Raw genomic sequence first — 20036 nt, forward strand, 5'->3', positions numbered from 1 at the left:
GCCCATTTCCAAATTTACCTCTCAGATAATTATCCGCCTCTTCTGGAGTCATCTCTCCGTCCTCTAACAGCTGCATTACCCAAGCTCTGGCTCTTTTTTCCTTCTCTCTCAATTTCTCCTCAGTAATCTGAGTCTCTTGTAAGGGTCTCTCAGAATTATTTTGCCTGCCGGGCGCACCCCTAGCTTCTGGCCCACAGACGCTCTCTTCGACTGCTTTCAAACCATCCCTTATGGCTTGATGAGCCTCTTTATACGCCTCACGAATAGCCTGTTTGGCTGACCCACGATCTAGCCGTTGCATTTCATCCAAAAGGTCAGACATTGCTTTCTCTTGTTCTTTTAACAGACTAGCAAGCTGTTCAGAGTGAGGGTTAGGATAGACTGCCCGAGACGACTCATCATCCACATCCATAGGGAGCGGCACTTTAACTGGGTCTATGGAATTCGACAAAGTATCAGGAGGAGGTGAACCAGGCAAAGGTGGGGCAGAGGGCATTGTTGGCGGCACCCAGGGTTCGATCTCAATCCTAGGACCTGCCCAAAATTCCCTTTCTGACACGGGACACACAAGTTTAGAGGACGCAGGCACACCATCAAATAACAAGTTCTTTTCCTCCTTCTCTTTCTCCTCCTTGTCACTCTCCTTCCACTCAGCGGCAGCAATCGCGCGAGCAGCGGCAGCAGCAACACAAGCCCGACCTTTCATTGCTTCCACTATCAATCGCACACTTCGATAAGTAGGTGCTAATTTTCTCACTTCCTTGTTCCCTGCTTGAATCGATTCCCACAAATCAGTCCCAATAGATTTCCAAACTTCTTCATCATACAACTGATCAGTATTAGTGATTAATGTCCTACATCTACACCAGAGAAGCAGCGTGGCTAAATCCCCTTCCTTGAGATCCACCTCTGTCTCCTCTGCGAGCTGCATCAAAGTTCGAACTGCAGCCTTTTCTGTCGCTGATGCAGCGAGCCCCATGCTGTCGGTATCTAAGCCCCTACTTTCCCGGCTTAGCGCGGATCCGCTCCTGCCTCTCTCGGGCAGCCCGGCTTACCTCCGATAATGCCGGCTGACAGCCCCCGCCTTCCTCCGGCTTCTGTTCAGACGATTCTATCAGAATCAGCGACAATTCTATCATGTCGTAAATCACATCGATAGTAAATCACATCGATAGTAAATCACATCGGCTCCAAATGGACAGTTCACCTGATCACGTTGGTAGCAGATCACGTCGGGGTCACCAAATGCCGGGGTCCTTACTTCTCCATGCGGGAACAGGAACGGCGCAACACCAATATGATGATCAGATCATCCCTTTATTTCCCAATCCTGGTTACATTTATATCCTACTAAGTTCTAATAGGCTACAGGTCATCTTCACGTGCTGTTCATGCGCCTCTACAAGCATTTGCATTGGTCAATTGCAATTAGTACGTAAAGCCCAAAACTTGCCAAAAACTCCCTTATCTCATACCCTGTTTTGCTCAGACTTGTGTGCTTTTGCTGACCACAGGTGTTTCTCACTGAAGTGCTAAGGCTTGGACAACAGGCCCAAGCCAGAGTTGACCTATAGATGAATCCTGTATATTTTATAACTGATAACCATTGTGCTAGTAGGTATTGTACTAAGTTATAACAACCCACTTATGCTGGTGTAAAAAGTGCTAAAGCATTGAAATACTGCAGCCTGAACAACAGGCCCCAAGCTGAAGCTGCTAACTTAGCATGTAGTCATTAATAAAATATGTAAACTCGCTAGTGAAAGACAAAATATAATCAGTAGAGAGGAGAGAATGTATCCGACTTTCCTTTTGCAGCCTTCTTCAAGGCTGAGAACCCAAGTATTTGGCCTTGTTAGAAACTCCCTTGGTCTCCCCCCCCGAGCCCTGGCCAGGCTTTGGGTGGAATCCAACAGGAGAATGAAACCAGAAACTTTCCGCTCAAAACAAAGGTGCCAGCTATTCTGGCTTGTCGATCTCTGGTATATAAGGCTGGGCCCGTTCACAGCGACTTTGGATGCCTCACCTATGGGTGGACGCACCGCGTAGGATTTCCCACTTGCCGGGACAGGCTCTCCAAATCCTCGCTGTAACCGGGGCTCCCCAGCGTCTGCGGATCTGGATGATGATGATTATATATGCAAGTGGTGATGTATTTCTCTTAATTACTATTCTCTCTCTCTCTCTCGTGTAGTAATGACTTGATGCATTACTCTGTTTGTTGCTTTAAGTGCACTGTTCTGCTTATTCTTACTGCATGTTCTCTGTATCACGCTGTTACATTACTTGGTTATCACTAGTAAAGTACGCCTACTCTTTTCACTCTGGTGTCCGAGTTTAATTGGTATCCTTAATAAGCAAAACATAAATTGGTGTCAGGAGTGGGATCCGACAAAAAAATGCCATTATTTAAGTTCAAAGGAAATTTGTCAAGTCCACCAGATACTCCCGGTTGGAAAAATCCTCTCTGTAGTTCCTGGGCCCAGCAGTGGGCTCAGGTCGGAGGACCGTGTGAACAGTGGGAGAGCTGGCTGCAAGAAGCCAAACCATTAGATGTTCTAAATTATATGAAAAGGATACCTATTGGAAAAGGAAAAGAGACTACAAATTCAAGTAAACGAGGGTGGATTATGTTAACTGCATATAGAAAACAACACCAGAGTAAAGAGAGGCTGTTGTTGGAGCGCTCCCAGATGGAGCGACAGATATGTGATTTGCAGAGTCAAATAGTGATGTTGTAATGCTGGAATAAGTTGCTTGCTGATAAGTTGGATACTTATCAGACAGTGGCAGAGAAAGCCACAGTGCGAGTAGCACAATGTAAGTATAGAAAAAGGAGAGGGCTGGATTTGTTGTGAACTTTGACCATTGGCACCGATATTGACTCTGAGACTTGGAACTTGTATATTGTACGTATGGTGTTAAATTTAGATTTGTCGTTTGTCATAATTGTCTTAGTGGTACTTGTGGTTATAAGTGTAATTGTGTTGTTTGTGTAGATGGTGTAAGGGAGCTCCTTGTGTGGTAATATAAGATCAATCTGTTTAATGTAAGAGTGTGTGTGAGTGTGTGAGATGCAGTACTGCTGTGAAAGTGTTGTCATGACTCTTTTGATTGCTGAGATAGGAAATCCCCTTTGTGATGCGATAGAAAAATACAGCAGCAGGGTGACCTTGGGGAGTGGGACCCCCGAAGGAGTGCAGGGAATCGAGATACTCAAGACAGCCCTAAAGACAGTGAAAATAAGATTTCTCGTAAGGAAATGTTTATGGCTTTGCTAAAAGACAGCATGTCTCGTGGGAAAAAGAAAAAAAAAAATTATAGAGTTCCAACTAACGAGCTGTGGTGAATATATACACAGAGAGGGCTGAATAAACCTAGCAAGAGAGTGCAGAGTTCTAAAACTAAGAATCCAGGGACAACTCAGCCTACAGCACCCCTTCTCGAACCTCAACGGGACCCTGCATCTGCCCACGGAAGGCCCCCTTCCCCCCGCCGTAAGTTGATCACCGCTTCCAGGGTTGAAAGACGATTAGACACCGTTTTCTGACTTGTACCCTTTGCACGAGGCAAAGGAAGTGAATCAATATTATGATCAGTACAAATGAATTAATGGCCAAGCTCCAGGGTAGTGGGTGCAGAAGGACCGACAACCCCATGTGGAGCTTAAAATTTTTTTTAGAACAAGCAGTCCCCACAAACTGTAAATACCCTGATTGACACTGGAGCGGAGGCCTCCTTAATATATTGGAATCACAAGAAATTTAAAGGACAACCTGTAATTATCACAGGTTTAGGAGGAAAATAAATTAAAGCTGTACAAACACAAATAGAAATGAAAATAAGAAACCTCCCAAAATGATTATATTTAATCATGATTGTCCCCATTCGTGGATATATAAAAGGTATAGACATTCTAAAAGGACTAACTTTAAATCTTTCTGATGCTCGGTATCAATTTGGAGTTAAACCCTGTATTAGTGCCAGACCTATTACCGTCGGTAAAGTGAAAATGCCTCCTGTGCAGATCCCGGCTGCAACTAAGTTAGTCATAATGAAGCAATATAGAATTTCAGGAGGACATGAAGAGATATCACAGACAATTAGAGATTTATTAGATGTAGGAGCTTTAAAGCCCACCACAACAGCGTGGAACAATCCGATATGGCCTGTCAAGAAAAATGATGGATCCTGAAGAATGACGGTGGATTTTAGAGAACTAAACAAACATACTCCACCACTTGCAGCAGCTGTGCCGGACACTGTCACTTTAATAGAAGTTCAGAAACATCCAGGAACTGGGTACACTGTAATAGATTTGGCTAATGCATTTTTTACCATCTCGATTGCAGAAGAGCATTGGGATCAATCTGCCTTCACATGGCAGGGCCGGCAATATACTTTCACTAGATTACCACAGGGGTGGTTGCATAGCCCCACTATCTGTTATAGAATTGTAGCTGAACACTTAGATGAAATACAGCTGCCTCCTCACACATAATTAAGTCAATATATAGATGATATTTTGATTCAAAGAAATGATGATGAGGAGGTACATGTTCTTGAATTAGTGGTAGATCACATGAAACAGAAAGGTTGGGAAATTAACCCTGCAGAAATCCAAGGACCGTCTCAGACAGTGAAGTTTCTAGGAATTTAGTGGCACTGTGGGCATCGAGAAATACTGCCTAAAGCCCAACCAAAAAAAAAAAAAAAAAACCAACCAACCAAACAAAAAAATTTAGATTTTGCTGTACCGCAAGACAAAAAGAAGCTCAAAGATTTATTGGACTATTCAGCTTCTGGAGGCGACATATTTGCCATTTGGGACAAACTTTAACCCCTTGGTATAAGGTGACAAGGAAAAAAAATATGAATTTGAATGGGGAAATGAACAGCAAGATGCTTTTGAATTAGCTAAAGAAACCATTCAAAAGGCTTTTGATTTATGGCCTCTGCAGTAGGGAGAAGTGGAGTTAAATGTGTCAGTAAATGAATGCCCAAAGATCACAGCATTCTGTCCAAAGACTCCAACAATCATGCCAGCCCCACATGGCCCTGACCACTCCAGAAATCCATCTCCTTTTCCAGGACAACCTGTCTTAGTCGAACTCCCCAAGGTGGGAGCAGTACCATTGGTATTGGATACCCCAATAAACAAGTACACCTGGAAAGCCAAAGATGCTCATGGAAAGGAGCACAAAATTAATACAAGGTAGATTATTCCATCTTTCTAATTATAACCCACTTCCGGTTCTCAAAATGAACCGAGAAGCTTTTCTTTCCTTTTTCTTGCAGGTAAAACCCCCCGGAGACAGATATCCTGAGTCACGACAGGGGATCCTTATGTGAATTTAAGTTTTTATATAGTGTTGGTGTTCATTGTCTTATTCATGTTTTTAGGATGTATTGTCTATCATTGCAAAATTGCTTTGGGTGACCATTCTCTCTCCCTTGATTCAGGGGGAAGCTCCGGCTTCCGAAGTGTTAACCAAGAATGGGAGGAAAGCAAATTTGTGGTTTTAGGTCATTCTGTTGCCAGTATTATGAGCAAACAATAGATACCAAATCAGGGGAAGGTCCCTTTGCTAATGGGGCCTGGGCTTTAAAAGGTCATTACTGAGCCCATGAAGGCAAGATGGAAATACCAAGGCCTAAGTTACACATGCGCTCTGGGCTGGGGTGTGGAAATACATTTTCCTGCTGCGTAGGCAGACCCCAGCTCCAGCGAGCCAGACCACCATCTTCAGCTCCACAATTGACAACAACCACCAGAATTTATCCCCTTTTGATACTTAATTTTGTGGCAGTTGCTCTGTTAGCTCTTGCTATATTTTCTCTTGTGGTATGTAAGTGTTCAGCTTGTCAGTGTCCATGTAAACTGCCTTGTAATTGTGCTTATTCATGCAGACAACCACCTTCTTCCCCCAATTCCCAAGGACCGGGAACACATCCTTAGGCCCAGCCTCAGACACATTTTGGTTAAATATGTTTAGTTAAAATACTATTAATTGACATGGTTGTTGTTACTGTTACCTTTATTATATGTTTGGTTAAAATGTTGCTAACCATTGTTAGTGTTAATATTGGTTTATTTGTTATTTGTAGTATTATTGCTCATTTACCTTTGTTTAAATCTGGGATTGACATTTCTAGGCCCAGATGACACATGTGCTTTGGGATAAGGGGGCGTGGAAACCAATTTTCCTGCTGCGTATGCTGACCCCAACTTCGGCAGACCAGGGCAGCAGACCGCGTGGACTGCCAGGGCCGCAAACACTCAGTGGTACATTGCCAGAACCACGGAAAAATAATGGATCACATGTTAGTGGTGATTCCAATTTACTATATAGCCTTATAAAATGTTTTGGTTTTGTAGATTTAGTTAATTTTGAGCATGACATATTTGTTAGGGATGTTGTTAGATATGCTTGTTAACTGAAGATATTCATATTTGTTAAAGATATTATTAGTTACATGTTTATTAACAGAAAATTTATACATCCATCAGAAATGTTATTAGTTATCATGTTGCGTGCTATTTCTATCCTTTCTCTCTCTCTTTATATATCTATCCTTCGTGCCACCACGAGGACAGCGATGTCGAGCCACAGGATGGTGTAAAAGACTGTGTTAGACTGTGCTTGTCTTGACATTGCTGCTGCTCCACTACCACTACCTGGCCTCAACATCCTGTCACCACGGAGGAGTACGCTCTGAAGGAGATGAACTGTCCCAAAGAAACTGCCATATTTGCCTGAAGCCACAACAATGACACCCTTGGCAGTGCCTGTCAAATTGCGCTTGCACGCGAGCCAAGTGAAGACCACCGTGAACACCTGGGCCTGTGAATATGGAAGAACACGGGGTGGCATGTACAATGAACTCCGTGGAAACGGGCACACTCTTTGGAGGAATTGTGGGGACTGGGACAATAAAAGGACTGCGTACTCCTCTCTCAGGACTCAGAGCTGAAATTTCGGGATTTCGACATCTCTCTCTTGGTGGAGCTTGGAGCAACCTTATAACCTGTACCGAGACTGAGACAACGGAATGTCGCTGGATTCGTGGTGGTGGTAAATGATCTTGCTGCATCTCTTCCGTTTGCTCGCTTAGGTATTCTGACTTTTTCTTCTTCTCTCTGTCCTATCACTATTATTGCTTGTTATGGGAAATAGAGCTTACGAGGTTGTATGGCATCTAACCTCATTTGTGTCTTAAGTTCACTCCTAGGATCATTTAAGAAACCTCCCTGATAGTGGATCGGGACATCAACTGATGGATGAAAACTAATGTCACTAATCATAGAAATGGTTTGAGAGCCATGATTGACCTATAGGTCAAAGGACCGAATGAAGTGCTAAGGCTTGGACAACAGGCCCAAGCCAGAGTTGACCTATAGATGAATCCTGTATATTTTATAACTGATAACCATTGTGCTAGTAGGTATTGTACTAAGTTATAACAACCCACTTATGCTGGTGTAAAAAGTGCTAAAGCATTGAAATACTGCAGCCTGAACAACAGGCCCCAAGCTGAAGCTGCTAACTTAGCATGTAGTCATTAATAAAATATGTAAACTCGCTAGTGAAAGACAAAATATAATCAGTAGAGAGGAGAGAATGTATCCGACTTTCCTTTTGCAGCCTTCTTCAAGGCTGAGAACCCAAGTATTTGGCCTTGTTAGAAACTCCCTTGGTCTCCCCCCCCGAGCCCTGGCCAGGCTTTGGGTGGAATCCAACAGGAGAATGAAACCAGAAACTTTCCGCTCAAAACAAAGGTGCCAGCTATTCTGGCTTGTCGATCTCTGGTATATAAGGCTGGGCCCGTTCACAGCGACTTTGGATGCCTCACCTATGGGTGGACGCACCGCGTAGGATTTCCCACTTGCCGGGACAGGCTCTCCAAATCCTCGCTGTAACCGGGGCTCCCCAGCGTCTGCGGATCTGGATGATGATGATTATATATGCAAGTGGTGATGTATTTCTCTTAATTACTATTTTCTCTCTCTCTCTCTCGTGTAGTAATGATTTGATGCATTACTCTGTTTGTTGCTTTAAGTGCACTGTTCTGCTTATTCTTACTGCATGTTCTCTGTATCACGCTGTTACATTACTTGGTTATCACTAGTAAAGTACGCCTACTCTTTTCACTCTGGTGTCCGAGTTTAATTGGTATCCTTAATCAGCAAAACACTCACTTATCTGCTATCTTGTGTGTTTTTGCCAGCCTTATTTTGCTGGCCTTGTCTTCGTCCTTGCATTCTTCTGCCTGCACTAACTTCCCTCCAGCACGGCCCAGACTCCTACAGGGTCAGCTGTCCTGGCCATGCTCCCTCCCAGCTTCTTGTGTACCTGCTCGCTGGCAGAGCATGGGAAACTGAAAAATCCTTAATTTAGGATGAGCATTACTTAGCAACAACTAAAACATCAGTGTGTTATCAACATTATTCTCACACTGAATCCAAAACACAGCACTGTGCCAGCTGCTAGGAAGAAAATTAACTCTATCCCAGCTGATACCAGGACAACCATTTGGATGAAGAAGTTCAGCAGTCCCCTGCCCAACCACATGCAGCTCAAAATCTCACCCTCCTTGGAGCACGACTCCAGGTCAAGGTTGCCCGAGTGGAAGGCCAGACAGAAGACCACGTCTCCCTGCTGGTTCCTGATGATGAAACCATCCACCCACAGGTCCATCAGCTCCATCTTGAGACAATCCACCTTCTGCATGGACACCGTGTAGTAGCACCAGGCCACCACTGTGGCAATGGACAGGCCCAGCACAATGGCCCCGAGCATGGGCCTCAGCTCCTTGGAAGGCTTCTGCTTCACCAGTGTGACATTTTGGGGCAAACAGGTTTTTTTAGCATCCCCCTTTTGAGCGTTTACATGTTTTCCTGCATAGTGAGTAATCAGAATTTCCATGATTCCTTGACAGCTTCAACACTTGATGATAGACTTTGCTGCTGAATTTTTTTTCTCCAACCGGTGGACAGAAAATTCAAGATGCTGCATGAAGTTGGTCAGAGTCTCCTTTCCAAAGCCTGGCCCCTCACACCTGCAGTGTTATTTTATGAAACAGTGGGTTATAAACAGCAAAAAAACAATTAAATCTTCCTAGCAGTTGTAGCTCCTCGCCTCCTGTTTGCAGCCCAGCAGTCTCTGCAACTCTGGCTTGCTTTGCTCTGTGCAGTAGCAGCCTGTTCATGAGCAGCTGGGCTGAGCTTTTTTGGAGCGGGGCTGTGCCAGGATTCCTGTGACCATCTCTTGGCTGCAGCCCCACTGCGTCCTGCTGAACAGAATGTGGGAATGAAAGTCAGGACAGAGACTGGAGGAGAATGGGGCCAGGGAAAGGGACTGGTACCTGAACAGTCAATCTGGACATCACAAGCTGAACTGTTTTTCCATTAAATATATGCCCTGCCAGATTTCCCCACCTGTCCATAACTTCTCTGCATCAGATGCAGGCAGGGAAATGCTGCACTTGTGTCCAGCCTCTGCCTGCCATTGCCCACCCGCTCCCCAGGATGCAGACAGCGAGTGATATTTTATCTCCCTGCACCTGAGCTGCAGCAGGGACATAGGGACATGAGGACACAGGGATGCACACATGTTGTGGCTGGTGCTGAGCTGCCTGGAGCCTTCAGCTGCTTGCCCTGCTGCCCATCCCAGAGCAGTCACTCTGGGACAGCCCCTCTTGCCTTGGCAGGAGAAAAAGAGGATGCTTCCCTGCATCCACTTCTCCATTTTTTTAATCCTAATTCCATTCCTGTAACTCCCAGGACACACATCTGATTTATGCCAGGCAAGAGACTACAGTGCAATGGCAGAGGGTGGAAGATATTTAGGCACAGAGTTTGGGGATGTAGGTGTTAAACAGAAGTTGTTGCAAGACCAGGACCACTTGAAAACCTTGTTTTTCTGAGAAATGCACAAGAAGACAACACACGTCCCAGCTGCATCAAGCGTCACCAAGCCAGCTGGCACAGTACAGCTCGCAGCATCTGAAAGAGCATCCACTGCCAACAAAAGTGACAGGTGGGGGAAACTGAAGCAGGCAGCACGAGGCAACACACTCTGTGCAACCGGGCTCCTGGCTTCCCTGGCCCCATCCTGGGGGTCTGTGTGATCTGATGGGATGAAAATTTGTGGAAGCAGCCTGTATGGAGAGGAGGAAAAAGAACCAGCTTACATGCCGGGTGTATTTACCCATGCCACCTTAACATCAATATGTAAGTATACAGAGATGATAAACTGCCCAGGGAGACATTAAAAATACAGAGGTCACCATGTTTGGGATTGATCGCAGCAGCCTCCCAACCACCCAAAGGATCTGATCGCTTTTTTTTATTTAATGCACCCTCGGGGTAAGCGAGGCTTTGCCATGAAAAAGAGTCAGAATGGAGAAAAGTGTTCCTGGGCAAGTCCTGGCTGGGGTGGGGGGGTGAGAGAAGGAAGGTTGCTGTTGCCCCAAAGAGATGGTGATCTGGGACAGGGACAGTTTTGGGGAGCAGGTTGGGTTACACATGCACTCAGGGCACTCTGCCAGTCACAAAGTGCTCAGAACTGGCAGCCTCCCTGGTGCTGGCCCGGCTCCTGACACAGTTTTGCAGCTCCAGCTCAGGTGGCTTCCAGCAAAACCCTGGTGTTTTTGCAAAACAACCTCTGCACTTTGAAGATGTTTTTATGTGCTGGGTCAGTCCTCGATTGCCATTCTTGGAGCTTTCCTCCTCCTTCTTCCTTTCACCCTTCCAGCCATCCTGGAGACAGGACTCTCCTTTCTTCCAGAGTGAAAAAAAAAAAAAGGAAGGGAAAGGGAGAGGGAAATAAGTTTTTCTTTTTTAATGTTAAACAACAGCACCTTTAAAAAAAAAAAACCCACATGGACATCAGGACTCCAAAATCCCTACAAGAATAAGAGATGTGGGAAGTTTCCCAGATTTCTATGCACACACATGACTTTTCTCCCTGGCAACCACTTTGAATCCTTTGGTTTACCCTGAGGGCAGAAGATCAGTGCTAGAAAGATGGTATACAAGGGAGTCAGAGCTCCTGGCCCAAGCTGTCCTGTCCCCAGGGCCTTTTGGGGTTTCCTCCCTCCTTTGCGGTGAGATGCTGGGCTGTGTTGGTACTCCAGCTCTGCCCCTCACAGAGGACAGGTACCACATGGGAGATGTGGTCGGTGGGCCGAGCAGACACTGGCACATCTGTAAGCCGACCAGGATGAAATTGGGATTCCCAGGATGGATCCTCTCAGGGTAAGGGAGTCTCTGAGGCTGCGAACTCCTGCCCTTCAAGGCTTATGTCTCATGAAAGTGTTAAACATCTGCTGGCCAAGCCAGCAGCCTGAGAGCTGCCTGGGGATGATGATGAGTCCTGCCAAGGGGTGTACATTGGTGACCCATAGCCTGGATCCAGCCTTTTCCTCACTCCGTCCACGGGGTTATGGCATCACAGCGTCCCTTTGCCATGAATATTTAACCGGTCCTCACAAAGCCTCTCTGATCCATTGAATACTTAAACTGTCCTGGTTTCAGTCAGGATAGAGTTAACTTCCCTTGGGCTGAGAGGGAGCACAGCTAGAGGGCGGGGTCTGGATCGATCATTGGAGCATTCTATATCATGTGACATCATGCTCAGTATATAGGCAGATGTGTGCTCTCCTACACCCTGTCGGAGTGGCGGGACTTTTCCGGTGCAGTCAGGATGTCTGCTGGGGATGGGCTCCATACCGGTCGCCACTCGGTGAGCCACTGCTGCATTTTACCCATTTTGGACTTACTATTGTTACTGTTGGTTTTTGTCACTATTACTAAATTTTTTTTTATTCAACCTAAGAATTTCTTCTTTTGTACTTCCCCTATTTCACCGGGGAGGGGGGGTTGGGAAAGTAAACAACTGGCCATGTGGCAATTGGATACCAGCTGAGTTCAAACCACAACACCCATGTAACATGCAACCACTTCCAAGGAAGGATGGGCCGAATGCTCCCAGAGCACCCCAAAAGCCAGATGCCTCAGGGACACAGGCACTGTTGTGTTATATTTGGGATGGTTTATCAAATGCTGATCTGGTACAGGTCCATCCCCATCATTCCACTAGGCCTTCCTCTGAAAGGAGCCAGGATTCCTTACCTGGAGGATCTGAGCAGCCCTTAGCATGCATGGCTTAAACATTGCTATACCTGGCACCGTGACATGCAGAAAATGAGCTGGGGCTTTAGACCCTGTTAAACAGGAGCTAAGCAAGGGTTTCAAGGGATGAAACACATGTCAGCCAGCTCAAAGGGAAGCTACATGCCTAAACCCCATTGTGCACCTACCCACAGAGCCTCCTCCAGACCAAATCTATCCCCAGCAACCCTGATGATCTCTTGGCACACATGGCACAAGTTTATCAGGCCTTGGTCTGGGTCCCAGCTATGTGATACCTGAATCCTCAGACTTTTGCCTTTACAACACGTTTAGCTGCCTGCTGGTGCAGGAACAGCATCATTTGTCAAACAACCCACCAGGAAACAATTCTATTGTTAAATAAAGGGATTGTTTTCTATATTAAGATTCCTTTTATAACAGGTTATCAAACACATAAGAGTCATTATCAGGCACTCGCAGGCAATGTATATAACATGTTCTAGTAGAAAGCGCCATAGGAAGCTATAAGTCATAGTCATAAACTATTGCTCTGTCAAACTCTGCAAGAACTGATCAATAATTTACTGAGCCTTTTTCAACTGTTTCTAATGGGACCTTTTTAACGGAAAACACACCCAAAGCAGTTCCCATCATCTCTCATTTCCCATAGCAGCCTGGCACACACAGGCATTGTATGGGGAATTTATTACTAAATGGGGCACGGGGGAGGTTTGCTCACCGTTTTTTCCTGTGTATTTATATGACGTGAGAAAAGAGGTATCTGCTATAGCTATAGTCAAGGAGAGGGAGTGAGGGAGAGCAAAGGTTATCACATGAGCTGCTACAAATTAGGTACAAAGCCAACAATGCTTAAAAAAAGGGGGAAATCACTGGGGGATGGATGCAGAGGGTGCGGTGACATTGCCAAGGACTCTCTGCAGTCCATGCAGTGCAGAGAGAGGGGCACTGACATCCCTGGATATGGCCAGTGTCCCTCCTGTGGAGCAGTGCAGGATCCTGCTCCTACTGAGAGCTGGAGGAAAAAAAAAAATAAACACAGAGCTTGCTTGTGTCCCAAAGCAGGGAGGATATTAGCCATGGTACTGCATGCACCCCTCACCCCAGTTCCAGATTTTGAGCAATTCCTGATAGCTCCAGTGAGGGTAACAGTGATGGCTGGCCTTGCCACCTCGACCCTTGGCCTGTGGGGATCTTGCTACATCAGGTCCTTGGGCTGAAACAGCAGTTTGGTTCATAGTCATAGAATCACAGAATACCAGGTTGGAAGGGACCTCAAGGATCATCTGGTCCAACCTTTCTTGGCAAAAGCACAGTCTAGACAAGATGGCCCAGCACCCTGTCCAGATGAACTTAAAAGTGTCCAATATTGGGGAAACCACCACTTCCCTGGAGAGATTATTCCCGTGGCTGATTGTTCTCATTGTGAAAAATTTTCCTCTTGTGTCCAGTTGGAATCTCCCCAGGAGTAACTTGCACCCATTACCCCTCGTCTTTTCCATGTGACTCCTTGTAAAAAGGGAGTCTCCATCTTCTTTGTAGCCACCCTTTAAATACTGGAACATGGTGATAAGGTCTCCCCTAAGCCTTCTCTTCTCAAGGCTGAACAAACCCAGTTCTCTCAGCCTTTCCTCATATGTCAGGCTGCCCAGTCCCTTGATCATCTTTGTGGCCCTTCTCTGGGCCCTCTCCAGCCTGTCCACATCTTTTTGGCATAGCGGGGACCAAAACTGAACACAGTATTCCAGGTGTGGCCTGACAAGCGCTGAGTGGGATAATGACTTCGTTGTCTGTGCTGGTGATGCCCTTGTTGATGCAACCCAGCATCTTGTTGGCTTTCTTTGCCACAGCAGCACACTGTTCACCCATATTGAGCTTGTTGTCTACCAGGACCCCCAGGTCCCTTTCCACAGAGCTGCTCCCCAGCCAGGTAGATCCCAGCCTGTGCTGCACTCCTGGATTATGTTTTCCCAGGTGCAAGACCTTACATTTGTCCTTGTTGAACTTCATAAGGTTCTTGTTAGCCCACTCTTCCAGCCTATCCAGGTCTTCCTGCAGGGTGGCTCTCCCTTCCAAAGTGTCCGCTTCCCCATTCAGTTTGGTATCATCAGCAAACTTCATCAGGGTACACTTGATCCCATCATCCAGATCACTTATGAAGATACTAAACAGCGTTGGGCCCAACATCGATCCCTGGGGGACCCCACTTGTGACAGGTTGCCAGTTTGAAAGAGCTATTTACCACCACCCTCTGGGTGCGGCCTGTCAGCCAGTTCCCCACCCACCACACAGACCACTTGTCTAGACGGTAACACATCAGTTTCTCTAGGAGGAGGCTGCGGGGAACCATATCAAAAGCCTTGGAGAAATCCAGGTAGACAATGTCCACCACTCACCCCACATCAACCAAGCAGGTTACTTTGTCATAGAAGGCGATCAGGTTTGTCAAGCATGATTTGCCCTTGGTGAATCCATTCTGGCTTTTCCCAATCATGTGCTTCATTTGACTTCACAGATAGCCCCCGGGAGGATTCATTACTTCAGTCCCTGTGAAAGTTATGGAAGACTAATGGGCCTATAATTTCCTGGATCCTCCTTTAAGCCCTTCTTGTAGATGGGGGTGACATTAGCCTTCTTCCAGTCTTCTGGGATGTCCCCCAATCTCCACAACTTCTCAAAGATTATGGAGAGCGGCCTCACAACAACATCAGCCAGCTCTCTTAACACCCCCAGGTGGATATTGTCAGGGCCCATTGATTTGTAGGGGTCAAGCTCCTGTAATAGCTCACATACCAACTCTTCCTTCACTGACAGTGGGTTTGTGTTTGCATCAACCTGGATTTTTTTGTTCCCAGGGCCTGGGGCCCAACAGTGCTGGTAAAGACAGAGGTGAAGAAAGTGTTGAGAACCTCTGCCTTTTCAGCGTTGTTGGTGACTAATTCACCTCTCTTGTTTAACAGTGGGCCAATATTTTCCTTCTGTTTCTGCTTGTTGTTTATGTACCTGAAGAACCCTTTTTTCTTGTAGTTTTTGACATCTCTGGCTAATTTCAATTTGAGCTGAGCTTTTGCTTTTCTAACTGCATCTCTGCACACCCTGGCAATGCCCTTGTAGTTCTCAATGGGTATTCATCTGCTTTTCCATCTCTGGTACGCTTCTCTCTTGGTTTTGAACAGACTCAGAAGCTCGCAGTTAAGCCAAGGGGGCCTCTTGCTCCACCTACTTCCCTTACCTTTAAAGGGGTGCCCTGGTTTCGGCTGGGATAGAGTTAACTTTTCTTGTGCTGGGAGGGGGCACAGCTGGAGGGCCGGGCCCAGATTGGCCATCGGAGTATTCCATATCATGTGATGTTATGCTCAGTATATAAAGGAGGCGGGTTCTCTCTCGCTTCCGGTTTTGCGAAGGTGGGATCTTCATTCTGTCGGCATCGCTGGCTGGGAGCAGGCTAGGTATCGGTCGGCAGGTGGTGAGCACTTGCATTGTGCATTACCTGTTTGTACTTTCCATTATTGTTATTGTTTTGCTTTATTACAGTCACTAAAATGTTTTTTTTTATCTCAACCTACGAGTTTTCCTTGTGTCCCTCCCCTCTCTTCCCCCATTCACTGGGCGGGGGGGAGAGCGAGCGACCAGCTGCATGGTGTTTGGCTGCCAGCCGAGTTCAAACCATGACAAGGGGATGAACTGGTTTTGTGCTTCCAGGAGAGCATTCTTGAAAAACTCCCAGCGCTTGCTAGCTCCTTTATCCTCCATGGAAGCTTCCCACGGAATCCCTCCCAACTGAGCTCTGAGTGAGCTGAAGTTTGCTCTTCTAAAATCTAAAACCTTTGTCTTAGTACTAACCTTCAGTGTGCTCAGCAGGATCCTAAACTCCACGATGTGATCACTGCAGCCAAGGCTATCACTAACCGAGATATAACAAAGCAGGTTTTCTTGGCTTGTGAGTAGCAAGTGCAGCAGTGCCTCATTCCTGGTTGGCACATCTAACATTTGTATGAGGAAGCAGTCCTCTACGCATTCCAGGAACTTGATGGATGACATGTGAGCTGCTGTACTGTTCTTCCAACAAATGTCTGGGTAGTTGAAGTCACCCATAAGAACCAGGTTCTGTTGGCCTGAAGCTTGCTTAAGTGACCCAAACATTGCTTCGTTGGCCTTATCGTCTTGGTTTGGAGGTGGGTAGCAGATGCCTACTGTAAGATCCCCCTTGGAGACGACCCCTCTGATCTTGACCCAGAGGCATTCGATAGGGCTTCCACAGTCACCATAGCTGATTTCTATACATTCAAGGTTCTCCTTAACATAGAGCACGTCTCCTCCTCCTCTTCTTCCCTGCCTGTCTTTACAAAACAGCCTATAGCCACGTGTTGTGGTTTTAGCCCAGAGGGCAACTGAGCACCACGAAACCGCTCCCTCACTCCTTTCCCCTCAGGGATTGGGAGGAAGAAATACAACAAAAGGCTCAGGGGTTGAGACAAGGACAGGGAGGGATGAGTCACCAATTATGGTCATGGGCAAAAGACAGACTCCTTAGGGGAAGAAAAAGAACATCAATTTAATTTGACTGCCCCCAATTTACAAATCAAACAGAGTAGGACAGTGAGAAATACAACATCTTAAAAACACCTTCCCCTCACCCCTCCATTCTTCCCAGGCTCAGCTTTGCTCCCGATTTCTCTACCTCCTCCCCCCGAGTGGCGCAGGGAGGTAGGGAATGGGGGTTTCAGTCAGTTCATCACCCGTAGTTTCAGCTGCTCCTTTCTCCTCAGGGGGAGGACTCCTCACATTCTTCCCCTGCTCCAGCATGGGGTCCCTCTCACAGCAGACAGCCCTCCATGAACTTTCTCTGACATGAGTCCTTCCCACAGGCTGCAGCTCTTCATGAACTGCTCCAGCGTGGATCCCTTCTGCAGGCTGCAGTCCTCCCAGTGACAGACTGCTCCAGCATGGGCTTCCCTCAGAGTCCCAGCCTTCTTCAGGTGCAGCTACCTGCTCTGACATGGGGTCCTCCACAGGCTGCATGTAGGCATCTGCTCCACTGGCGACCTCCATGGGTGGCAGGGGGGCGGCCTGCCCTCTCACCACGGGCTGCAGGGGAGTCTCTGCTCTGGCACACCTCCCCCACTTCCTCCTCATTTCTTCCACTTACCTCAGTGTTTGCATGGGTATTTCCCTCACAACTCCTCCTCACAACTCCTCTTCCTCTTGATACAAGGAAATGATCACCTGCTTTCCAACTTATTTACTTATAGCAACTTACAATGATTTCTGAATATTGCTTAATAATCCTGTTTGCCCTGACTGTTCTGTGGAAGCTTACCAAGGGCTACTGTGTTCATCAAAACAAAGCAGTTTGCTGTGGAAACTTACCAAGAATTACTATGTTCGGCAAAAACGTTTCTTGTCCTTGGAAAGCAGATGTGCTCTAACTAGTTTAGTCTGTTTAGTCTTGGTAATGAATAAAGATAGCCATATATGGACAGTAGAAGTTCCACTGGTACTTTTAGATAAAATAGATTGAGTAAACCGGCTGAAAACACTCTTGTTATTCAAGAAATTGGCTAAGAGCATCTGCGAATGCTCCGAGGAAAAGTACAAGGTGAGAAAGACTACGAGCCTTCCTCCAAAAGGCCCCCAAAGACGCCCACCAGGAGGCAATGCACAGGTGCAAAGAGAACATAAACTGCTGACACCAGCCTTTCGAACTAACCCAGCCTTACTTATGCATATGTATGTTTGTGTTATGTAATCCAAGGAATATGTATATCCACACTCTATAAGTTTTTGGTAAAATATGCTGTGGGTGTGCAAGCTTTGTGGAGAAATCCCCGTGCACCCCGGTGCCAGAGGAAACATACCTGCTTTATAACTCTCTCTGAGTTGTGGAGTCTGTTTTCCGCAAATCACTCTCAGGTTCCCCTTCTTAAATATGTTATCACAGAGGCACAACCACTGTCACTAATTAGGTTGGCCTTGGCCATGCATTAGTATACATACACTTGAGGTGGTTGGTCTTCTGGTTCTCATCTTGGGAGGCAGCTAAGGAACATTTGTCCCTGCTCTGGTTGGCCTGGCTTATTCCCCATTTGGTTGCAATGGTGTGAGCGTTGCCACTTTGGACCCCACCCCCGGGTCCTTCAGTTTAAAGCCCACCTTACCAAATTGGCCAGCCTGCTGACAAAGATTCCCTTGCATCTTCTAGATGGTGGATCCCATCCCTCCCTAACAGTCATCGAAGAATGTCCCATTGTCATAAAAGCCAAAACCCTCACAACAGCACCAGCCACAAATCCAGAAGTTGATTTGTGTTATACGTCTATTTCTGGCTGCACCCTTTCCTCTAACTGGTAGAATGGAAGAAAAGATAACTTGGGCACCAATACTTTTCACTTGCACCCCCAGGGCTTTGTAGTCTTCCTTGATTCTGCTCACATTCCAGCTTGCCGTGTCATTTGTGCCCACATGAATGAGTAGCAATGTATAGTAGTCTGTGCTCTTTACAAGTTGTGGCACCTTCTCGGGAATATCTCAGACTTTAGCTCCCAGAAGTCAGCGTACCTCTTGTGACTCTCTGTCAGGCCAGCAGGTGGGTGCCTCGGTGCCCCTTAACAGAGCACTCATTGTTTCTTTTTGTGGTATCTGCTGTGTGCTGCTGGTACAGTTTCTCCTTGCAGACCTTGCTCATGGGTGTATACAGCTGTTAAAGCTTCATATTTGTTTTTGGTTGTAATGCTGGAGGGTGGGGACTGAAGCAGAGTCCTGATTTTGTGGTTCACCAGGGTCCAAGGTGCCTCATTCTCTCTGGTGTCCACCATGGTTCTGAAACCACTTATCTATCTCCATCTTGGCCCTCTAATACTGTGCAGCCTTTTAACTGCTTCCTGCAACTCAGCCACCTGACGCAACAGATTATCAACCTGTGCACATCTGTTGCAGGTACTTACCTTTTCTCCAGGAGAAGGGTCTGGGCACCCATTGCAACCTATCGTCTGTACTGAAGTCTCCTTCCTTAGCAGTTCTGTATGGGTGGAAGCATCAGAGGGCTCTCTGAGCAAGAGGAACTCTGAGGCAAGCGCCCACCATTATGGCAGAGACCTAGAGCACTTCCCTGGGCTGTGGGCCTACAAGCAGGGTGCACAGCCCTTCTCATGCACCCTTCTGTGCCCTCTCGATCCCTGTTTGTACACCCTGTTCACAGTACTCCTAGTCACTAGCGCTCCCTAGGGCCTTTAAATCCCCCACAGTTGCCTCTGGCAATGCCTAAACTGCATCAACCTCTCTTGCAAGAGCTGCTGGCTCCTGGTGGGGTTCTCTGCTCTTTCTCGGGTTTCCCTGGCTCCGGGAACCCCCCTGTATGCCTCGATCTAGCACTCAGCCACAGAACTTACCGTTGCCGCAGCTGCGTGCCTCGCCAACTATTAACTCCATATCAGTAGCAGAGTCCGACCTGCCGGGAAGCTTGTGGCTGTATCCTGCAGGGATGCACCAGCATCATGGAGAGACCCACACCAGCTCACGCCCACCGGACTGCTCTGAGCAGGCTTATTTCTGGTAACCATGCTGGTTTTGGTGTCTCTGCACTGCTTCCCCCCCTTTCCTGATGCCTGGAGGGTTTTTAGCTCATCTCAGCATGAAGGTGGCTGCACAGACTCTGGTGGCTTTTGCCTGTACAAAGTGCTACTGCAAAGCTGGTATCCCCACGCAAGCTTGACTGTGCTATAAGCCCCCCGGAGCCATGCGAGTCCAGCTCAGGTCTGGAGCAGAAATATTACCTGGGGTTTTTCCTTATCCAGAGAATCCCAGCCCCTCACTACTGGGAATAAAGAAGAGTTTACTGCACAGGTCTTTTAGTCCTAATTGCTGTAGGAGCTGGGAGTCGAAA

The 20036-nt window shown here is 46.9% G+C and overlaps 1 pseudogene; it reads right to left on the minus strand.

Moving 5' to 3' along the window:
* Positions 1–10215, minus strand: part of LOC141917604 (myogenesis-regulating glycosidase-like) — a 28894-nt pseudogene extending 18679 nt beyond the window's left edge.
* Positions 10216–20036: the final 9821 nt, after the last annotated feature.

This window comes from Strix aluco, chromosome W (genome assembly GCF_031877795.1).
Source record: "Strix aluco isolate bStrAlu1 chromosome W, bStrAlu1.hap1, whole genome shotgun sequence".
NCBI classification, from domain to species: Eukaryota; Metazoa; Chordata; class Aves; order Strigiformes; family Strigidae; genus Strix; species Strix aluco.